The sequence below is a fragment of the Paroedura picta genome, chromosome 4 (assembly GCF_049243985.1).
Source record: "Paroedura picta isolate Pp20150507F chromosome 4, Ppicta_v3.0, whole genome shotgun sequence".
Taxonomy (NCBI): domain Eukaryota; kingdom Metazoa; phylum Chordata; class Lepidosauria; order Squamata; family Gekkonidae; genus Paroedura; species Paroedura picta.
Genome location: NC_135372.1, coordinates 95660407 through 95669534, shown reverse-complemented (window position 1 = coordinate 95669534; position 9128 = coordinate 95660407). Strand labels below are relative to the sequence as shown.

At 44.1% G+C, this 9128-nt stretch overlaps 1 long non-coding RNA gene across 1 annotated transcript; it reads right to left on the bottom strand.

Moving 5' to 3' along the window:
- Nucleotides 1-4882: 4882 nt before the first annotated feature.
- Nucleotides 4883-7776, bottom strand: LOC143835931 (uncharacterized). Its single transcript, XR_013230413.1, has 2 exons — nucleotides 7483-7776; nucleotides 4883-5977 (listed from the first exon to the last, which is right to left on the bottom strand). It is a non-coding gene; the product is annotated as an uncharacterized LOC143835931 (long non-coding RNA).
- Nucleotides 7777-9128: the final 1352 nt, after the last annotated feature.

The following is a 9128-nucleotide window of genomic DNA, read 5'->3' as shown; positions in this document are numbered from 1 at the left end:
GTTTTTTTTTCTGCTGCTTGGAGCTGTGAAAGGCTCCTGCAGGGTTTTTTTTTTCTGCTAGCTCTCGTGGGCGTGCCGGCTTGGAGCTCCTACAGGGTTTTTTTTTCCTGCTGCTTGGAGCTGGGAAAGGCTCCTTCGGGGTTTTGTTTTCTGCTGCTTGGATCTGCGAAAGGCTCCTACAGGGTTTTTTTTTCTGCTGCTTGGATCTGCGAAAGGCTCCTACAGGGTTTTTTTTTCTGCTGCTTGGAGCTGTGAAAGGCTCCTGCAGGGTTTTTTTTTTTCTGCTAGCTCTCGTGGGCGTGCCGGCTTGGAGCTCCTACAGGGTTTTTTTTTCCTGCTGCTTGGAGCTGGGAAAGGCTCCTTCAGGGTTTTGTTTTCTGCTGCTTGGATCTGCGAAAGGCTCCTACAGGGTTTTTTTTTTCTGCTGCTTGGAGCTGTGAAAGGCTCCTGCAGGGTTTTTTTTTTCTGCTAGCTCTCGTGGGCATGCCGGCTTGGAGCTCCTACAGGGGTTTTTTTTCCTGCTGCTTGGAGCTGGGAAAGGCTCCTTCAGGGTTTTGTTTTCTGCTGCTTGGATCTGCGAAAGGCTCCTACAGGGTTTTTTTTTCTGCTGCTTGGAGCTGTGAAAGGCTCCTGCAGGGTTTTTTTTTTCTGCTAGCTCTCGTGGGCGTGCCGGCTTGGAGCTCCTACAGGGTTTTTTTTTTCTGCTGCTTGGAGCTGGGAAAGGCTCCTTCAGGGTTTTGTTTTCTGCTGCTTGGATCTGCGAAAGGCTCCTACAGGGTTTTTTTTTCTGCTGCCTCTCGTGGGCGTGCCGGCTTGGAGCTCCTACAGGGGTTTTTTTTTCTGCTGCTTGGAGCTGCGAAAGGCTCCTACAGGTTTTTTTTTTTTCTGCTGCCTCTCGTCGGCGCGGCGGCTTGGAGCTCCTACAGGGTTTTTTTTTTCTGCTGCCTCTCGTCGCGCTAGCGGCGAAAGGCTCCTCCGGGGGTGTTTCTTTTTTTTCTGCAGCTTCTCGGCGGCTGGAGTCTTGTGTTGTGTTTGCGGCGGGGGCTTCCTTGGGGCCGGCCTGACGCGGTGAGAGACGCTTCGCGCCTCTCACCACGTCAGGCCGGGAGCAACTGCGAGCCGCGCTGAGCGCGGCTCGCAGTTGCTGGGGCTGGGAATCGGAGGGACCAATCGGCAGGCGCTTTGCGCCTGCCGTTTGGTCCCTCCGGTTGTCTGTCATGAGGAAGGGTCCAATCCGGACCCTTCCTCATCCCGGACACATCCCGCCCCAGAACCCCTTACTGTTTTATTTAGTCCGTGGCGCCCGCGGCGCCACGGGCGGTGTACAGATGTTATACAGTTACTCTGTTATTATCAGTTAATAATATTAATGTTATAATTAGTTATATGTAATGTTTCCTGTATAGTTTTCAGTTCTATGTAAACCACTCTGAGCCTTTGGGGAGGGCAGTATATAAATGTGATAGGTAGGTAGGTAGGTAGGTAGGTAGATAGATAGATAGATAGATAGATAGATAGATAGATAGATAGATAGATAGATAGAGTCCCATAGTTATGGGAGCTACAGGTGCACAACTCAGGATTTCTACCTCTCACAGGTCAGTTGAAGAGTTCACAGACTTACTTTGTCCCTTTCTTTGGTCAGCAGGTAGGAGTCTATGGGGTTGCCAACACTGCTAGAGAAAAATAGCCTGCCCCTTTAATAGAGGATGCTATTTCCCAGGAAATGATATTTACCTCTATGCCATGAAAAGCTTCAGCTGCCCATTTCCACACATTAAGCCTCTATTAATTAAGGGACATGTTTATAACACTTTTATTCTCGTGCCAAGGACTATGGCCTTGCTGAAGGCTGTCTCCTGGATCAATTTATTTTTCAATCATTTTCTCGCTGTTTAAAACCGAAGGAGAAGCTTGCTCTGTTTCCTGCCATCTGTTATCAGAAACAAAAAATGAGCATTGTCTTGTCAATGTGTGAAATGCAAGGCTGTGCACAACATAATGCTATACTGTTCAAGTCTGTGCATTTTCATTCATAAATAAGGTGACCAGATTGTCCAACTTTTGGAGGGACATCTGGGGGCACCTGGCAAATTGTACTTATGTTGAAATTAAATATATATATTAAAATACTATTTTTTGCATTCTATGCATTCTATGAAAAATTTTGTTGCTCCATATAGACCAAATTTTTAAACAAGAACCCCCCCCCCCCACCACCACCACCCCTGGTCAATGGTGTCCCACTTTCCCAATGTTAAACCTTATTCATAAATATTCCAGAACTAGAAATTAAGCCCGCTGTGAAGGGAAATACAGTGGGCGCTAGTGCGTGGGGAGGAAGAATGTAGCGAAGGAAGGTAGAAGAGGGGAGGAGGAATGGGCGGGAGAAAGGAGGGGAAGAGGATTGTGCAGGGATGGATAGAAGGGAGAAGAACAGGAAGGGATCAAGGAAGTAAGAGAGGAAGCATGTGAGAGGGAGAGAGGGAGACAGGAAGGAGATGGAGAAAAAGAGGAAGGAAAGAAGGAAGGAAAGAAGGCAGGCAGGGAGGTAGGTAGAATGGGATGGGAGAGGGGTATATGTGAAGGGGCGGGTGGGCGCGGGGGCAAGTGGGAGGGAGATGGCTATCTGTGTGTATGTGTGTGTGTGTGTTTGTGTGGGTAGAAGTGGGTCCGGAGGGGAGGGTTAAGGGAGAGGCGAGGTGGGGTGGGCAGGGGGAAGAGCAGTGTGTGTGTGGGCCCAGGGGCATCGGGGGCCCGGCAGAAGCCTAAGAAGGATGGAGGTGGGCGGTGGAGGCTTCTGCTGGGCCCAGGCGCTCCCTCGCGGCTGCCCCCCTTCCTTATTTAGGCATAATTAATTAAAGGTTGTTTCTTGCTCATAAACTGAATTCTAAACCATGGTTTCATCCTGATTTTGCATCCCAGTTTGTGGCAAGAAATAATCTTCAGTTTGTGAAAGCATGACAACAAACTGTAGTTAGACCGAATGCTTGTTAGACCGAAGAATGTAATTGATATTTCAAAAACTCATGTTACAGTCTTGTTTTGCTCAGGTTTATATGACGTTTTCAAGCAAAGAAATTAGAGATGAATCCTCTGTTTGTAAGTAGAGGAAGTGGGTCATGGATCAAAGTACAGTATTTGCTGGTGTATAAGACTACTTTCCCCCCCTGAAAAACATGCCTCCAAGTGGGGGGGGTCGTCCTATACGCCAGGTGCACTTCAGTTGGGATAGACATAGTGGCCCATAGTACTGTAATGTAACAAACTCTATATTTTGAGTGGAAATGTTGGGGGGTCTTCTTATATGCCCAGTCGTCTTATACGCCGGCAAATACGGTAAAATTATTTCCTTGTACCCAGATAAACCTGTTTTTCTACAACAGAAATGAAAATCTACTTTTCCAAAGTTGCTTGGAATGCCTTTTATGGCAAGCAAGGATAATTTTATATCCCTACCCAGAAATCTGATGTTTGTACAGAGCAACTTTCAAACCTCCATCAACTGGAGCCATCCAATGGGTAATAATACTAATATCAAAGAATAATTAATAATTTATTAGGAACACTAAATTGTGAAAAGTGATAACTTTGATATAAATAAAGCTGTACAGAGAACCATCTTAAAACTATGTTTGACTGGAAAGTTGGAGATGTAAAGGGAGTCAACTGAGGACCCTTTAAAACACTGGTTTGGTAAACCATGAGAGACCTTGTGAATTTCAAAGCTCCCCTTGTTGGGTTGTGAATTTTTGAATAAGCAAGATCTGTAATGTGAATGATTCAAAGGCATATGAAGAACAGCCTACAGGGACATTGGAGAAGATGTGTATTTAGCAACTTCTGATATTTTTCAAATAGTCTCCTATATCCCTTTTAGTTCCCTATGTCCCTCCTTGAGCATGCTTGTCTCTTCAACAGATAGAAGACAGAGCAGTTAGACCAGTCTTTCTCATTTTTTTACCATTGAGGAACCCCAGAAACATTCTTCAGGCTTCAAGAAACCCCAGAAATGGCACAATTGTGCAGAATATAGTTGGGAAGCATAGCTGTGTATATGCCCACCTGGGGCCCCTCCACTTCCCACCCCCTCCAGGCACATCATTGGCCTTTTTGGGAGGGGTGTGTGTGTGGATCAACATGACTATATATGGTCATATCACCCAATAAATGTTTAATTTTAAAAATATATTAAAAATTCACTAACTCCCACCCATTTGGGAAACCCTTCCAGGGCTCTCAAGAAACCCCAGGGTTTCATGAAGCCCTGGTTGACAAAGCTTGAGTTAACAGTAAGGAATCTGTCTCTCCTCTTTTTTTGCAAAGTTTATTTCTCTTCATAATAAAACTATTATTTTTAAGAGGTCTGATGCTTACCCTCACTTGCATATTTAAATTCTGCCAATAGGTTTATTAATAATTATTATTATTATTTCAGTTTATTACCCACCACTCCCATGAAGCTTGTGGTGGGTTAGAATAAAGGTAAAGGTAAAGGTATCCCCTGTGCAAGCACTGTGTCATGTCTGACCCTTTGGATTACACCCTCTAGCGTTTTCATGGCAGACTCAATATGGGGTGGTTTGCCTGTGCCTTCCCCAGTCATTACCGTTTACCCCCCAGCAAGCTGGGTACTCATTTTACCGACCTTGGAAGGATGGAAGGCTGATTCAACCTTGAGCTGGCTGCTGGGATTGAACTCCCAGCCTCATGGACAGAGCTTTCAGACTGCATGTCTGCTGCCTTACCAACCTGCGCCACAAGAGGCTCTCGGGTTACAATAGTCTGGATAAAAATTCCCAATAAAACTCCCCATAAAAACAGAAATCCAGAGTAAGCATTCAGGCTGCAAAATAAAAGCTAGACAGTTTTTGACAGAAAATAAGGAGAAAGAGAAAATGGCAGTTTTATGCAACATTACATACTGGATAGGCTTACTGAAGGAAACTACATGATCTAGAAGATAAGAAAGAAGAACCAGTTGCTAGAAACAGGATTGTGGCATGTAAAGATGATTGATAGGCAAGACAAAGGATCTGGGATTCTGATAACAAGAAAGCAAGAGAAGGCCTGAACAAAGGTTTGACTGATAGAGACATTTTGAGTTGCAAACACAGTCTGGTCAGAATAAAAATAGCTGTATGTTAATTTGCCTTTGAAAAAGCCATCGCTACATGCAATGTAAGAGAAAAGGACTTTGCATGACCACAGACAAAGTGTTTAGTCTAACTGAACCCCTCAGAAGTGCTGGGAATGAAATCTCTGAACAGAATTGAGTTGTGTTAATTTTAATAAGTTTGCTGTAGACTTATGAAAATACTGTGTCTCAAATTGAAGAAAAAGTGAAACTGTCTCTAATTTAAGTAATCAATCACCTTGAAGAAACATATTGGCATAAGAGCTTGAAAACTATAATAATCAAATCAAATGTTGAGCTCATAGTGGTAAATATAAAAAGAATAAAATAGTTTTATTAAGAAGAGAAACAACTTTGGAGAGAGAATCAAGAGCCAAGCTGTAAATCGAAGAGCTAGTGCATGGTCAGAATATAAGCCAAGGTTCGAAGAACCGGGAGTCACAGGAGCAGAGCTTTGCTGTAGCAAACTGGAAAAGGAGTCTCAGGAGATAGGTAGGGTAACATGCATATGCATTGCTCCCATGAAAGATCCTGTTTCAAGGTTCCTCTGATATAGCCAGAAGCCAGGCAGAGCAGCTCTCAGCCAAAGTTCTTGCAGCTGGAATCAATCTTCGTCAAAGGAAACCACTGTACTTTGGCCCCATCTACCCTGACAGTGTGCTGCCAGGCATGCTAATCTTCTGACAGCTGTCAGGGTAGATTGCCTCCTCTGATGCAGATGTTCAGGGCTTGCTGGAGCCTTCACCTGCCGTCTCCAGTGCTGCTTCTCCCGTGAGTCTTCTGGCCTGATATCTGTCTTGTCCAGGGGCTTGACATAACATGGGTGGGTCTCAGGTGGCCCTCAAAGAAGAAGAAGAAGAAGAAGAAGAAGAAGAAGAAGAGTCAGTTCTTATATGCCGCTTTTCTCTACCTGAAGGAGTCTCAAGGTGGCTTACAGTCACCTTCCCTTTCCTCTACCCACAGCAGACACCCTGTGAGGCGGGTGAGGCTGAGAGAGCCCTGATATCATTGCTCAGTCAGAACAGCTTTATCAGTGCTGTGGCAAGCCCAAGGTCACCCAGCTGGCTGTATGTGGGGGAATACAGAATCAAAGCTGGCTTGCCAGATTAGAAGTCTGCGCTCCTAACCGCTACACCAAGCTTGGTCTCAAGGCTTGCCTCCAGTGTAGCCAGCCTTCTGTGCACTGGGGCAGTCCACACTTCTTGGAGCCGACCTCTCCACCCGCAAGCTGCCTCCCCCCCAACCACCCATTACCCCACTAGCACCTGCTGCCTTGACAGCTGCAGCGGGCTTTTTGACTAGAACTTCATATGTTTTTGAATCATGCACACTACAGATCTTGTATATTCCAACAGTATTTTCTTCGAGCCAATCTAATTTCCATTTCTGAGAGCTTACTTGGAATGAAGAAATTTGGATATCCTGCAGGCCAAAATTCAAACCCAAATTGTATATTTCAATTGTACTTGGGAATGTTCAAAACTACCCATAAAATTCCTAAATTCCAGGAATAATGAAAATGTATCTCCTGGAATTCAGTAGAATTTTGATTTCATGGAGGTGTGGGAAAAGAGCCAGACAGCAAGCTGGCCCTGACAATTACCTATTAGCTCACCTCTGGGGTCACTTTAAATTTTAATGTGCCATTTTTTTCTAGAGGAGTAGACCTGGTCTTCTGAGTTTGGAGGCCAAATCTTCTTATAGAAAACAATGGCTCTTTAAAATTTTTAAATGCACCAACTAACACCTGTTCTCTTAAAGCACTTCCTTTCCTTCCATCCTTCCCCTCCTGCTTCTGCTGCTTTTAAGAGGGGGAATGAAAACACTAATGGTCCTCAAATTCCAGAATCCAAAAATATACCAAAAGCAGAATCCCAGTATGGCAACAACACTTCTAGAAACATAAAGCATACCATTATCAAAATCCAGAAACAAAATTTATACATTTTACAAGGAAATAAGACTGCTTAACATTGGCTGAGCTATTCCTATACAATTTGTCAGTTTTTCCAGCTGCTTCTTTGCATGTCTGACAAAGATCTCTCTCTCTCTCTCTCTCTCTCTCTCTCTCTCAGCAGCCCAAGAGCTAACAAGACGTATTGCAGTTTAAGAACTTGAACGGTGTGCTCTAAACTAAATACAAGCATCTCTTTTGTTCTGTACAAATGCTCCATGGAGCTGAGATACAATGTGGATCCCCCAAGCAAGTACAGCCCATTTCAAGCACAAAGGTGTACCCTCTTAAACTATATCTTAGGATGCTTTTCATTCACAACCTTCTTTTAATTCCCTAAACATGCAGGTCAATGAACCCAACACCCCTCCCAAGCTATTAAATAACTCACCTCCCTGTCAGAGAAGTCTCTCTCAGCTGCATTCAAAATTTCTGCCATCAGGCACTAGGAAATCAAATGGTGGTATCAGAGAGCATTAGGATTAACATACTTTGGCCATGCGCCTAGCTACTGAGCCACACTGCAGACCCAGCTCTGAGCCCTGAAATCACCTCCACAAGGCAGCTCCATGCCTCTGAGCTGAATTGAGTATGACACTGCTCAAGAAAAAGAGGGTCCTTAGGGAGAAGGAAAGGGGGAGTTGCAATTTATAAAGCCGCTTTCAGTTCGACTGTATTAGCTTTGCCTTGGGCTCCAAAGCAAGACGAAACGAAAGTCAAGCAAAGAAAAGGGTTGGGGAAAGGGGTGTGTGTGGGGGGGTGGGGGAGGGAGCAGCAAGCTGTAATTGCAATTGCTGGAATTCACTTTTAATGTTAGCTGCTGAATACAGTAAACACACTCGTGCAATCTGGGGAATAGGCATTGATTTCTGCAAGTGTTCCAGTGAAAAGCTTCAATCAATCCTGTTCTGTCAGAGACTTGTGCCTCTTGGCCTCCAATTACTTGCCTCCACCTCACCTTCCTGCAGTATTGAGGGAGTGATGATTTAAAATTAAAGCACGAACACATTTACCCCTTCAAGCTGTCTCACCAGTTCACAGGGATTCTCAGGGAGATGGTGAAACAACACAACAGTTAAAAGTTTTTTTTAAAAAAGACAGCAGGCAAGAAAACATGCACTTCAGATCAGGAGAAAGGAAAATGCGTTTGACTGTGAACTAAGGTAACATAGTGCTTCTAGTTACATGGCACAAAATATGAGAAGTATTGAAGTCAAGGCTAAAAGCGACTAAATGGGAAAACAAGAAGCCAATAAAAGCAAAAAGAATGGAGGTGGAGAAAGCAGAAGGCTGGTCTTCAGCTACTATTTATGTATTTCACTGGTGTTCTTTCCCCCAGGAATTCAGAGTGGCCTTTGTTGTTCTACTTCCCCATCCCATTATGTCATTCACACAATAATTCTGTGAAGAGGTCAGGCTGAAAAAGAAAGATGGGCCCTAGATGGTCTTAGCAGGATTCATCGTAGAGTGCACATTTGAATCCAGCTCTCCCAGAAAGTGACTACCTTGCTGGATCAGGGGAATTCCGTGGACATAGTTTATCTGGATTTCCACATGATATTCTTGTTGACAAGTTGGTAAAATGCGGTATAGATCCTAATTCTGTCAGGTGGACAGATAACTGGTTGACAAATCATACCCAGAGGGTACTTGTTAATGGTTCAGCATCTTCTTGGAAAAGAGTGACAAGTGGACTACCCCAAGGATCTATCCTAGGGCCTGTGTTGTTCAACATATTTATAAATGATTTGGATGAGGGATTAGAGGGGATACTTATTAAATTTGCAGATGATACTAAACTGGGAGGGGTAGCAAACATAACTCAAGACAGCAACAGAATACAGGATGATCTTGATAGGCTTGAGAAGTGGGCTAAACTGAATAAAATAAAGTTCAATAAGGACAAATGTAAAGTTCTGCATTTAGGTAGGAAAAACCAAATACTCCAATATAAGATGGGGGAGACTTGTCTTGGCAGTAGCATGTGCGAAAAGGATTTAGGAGTCTTAGTAGACCATACATTGAATACGAGTCAGC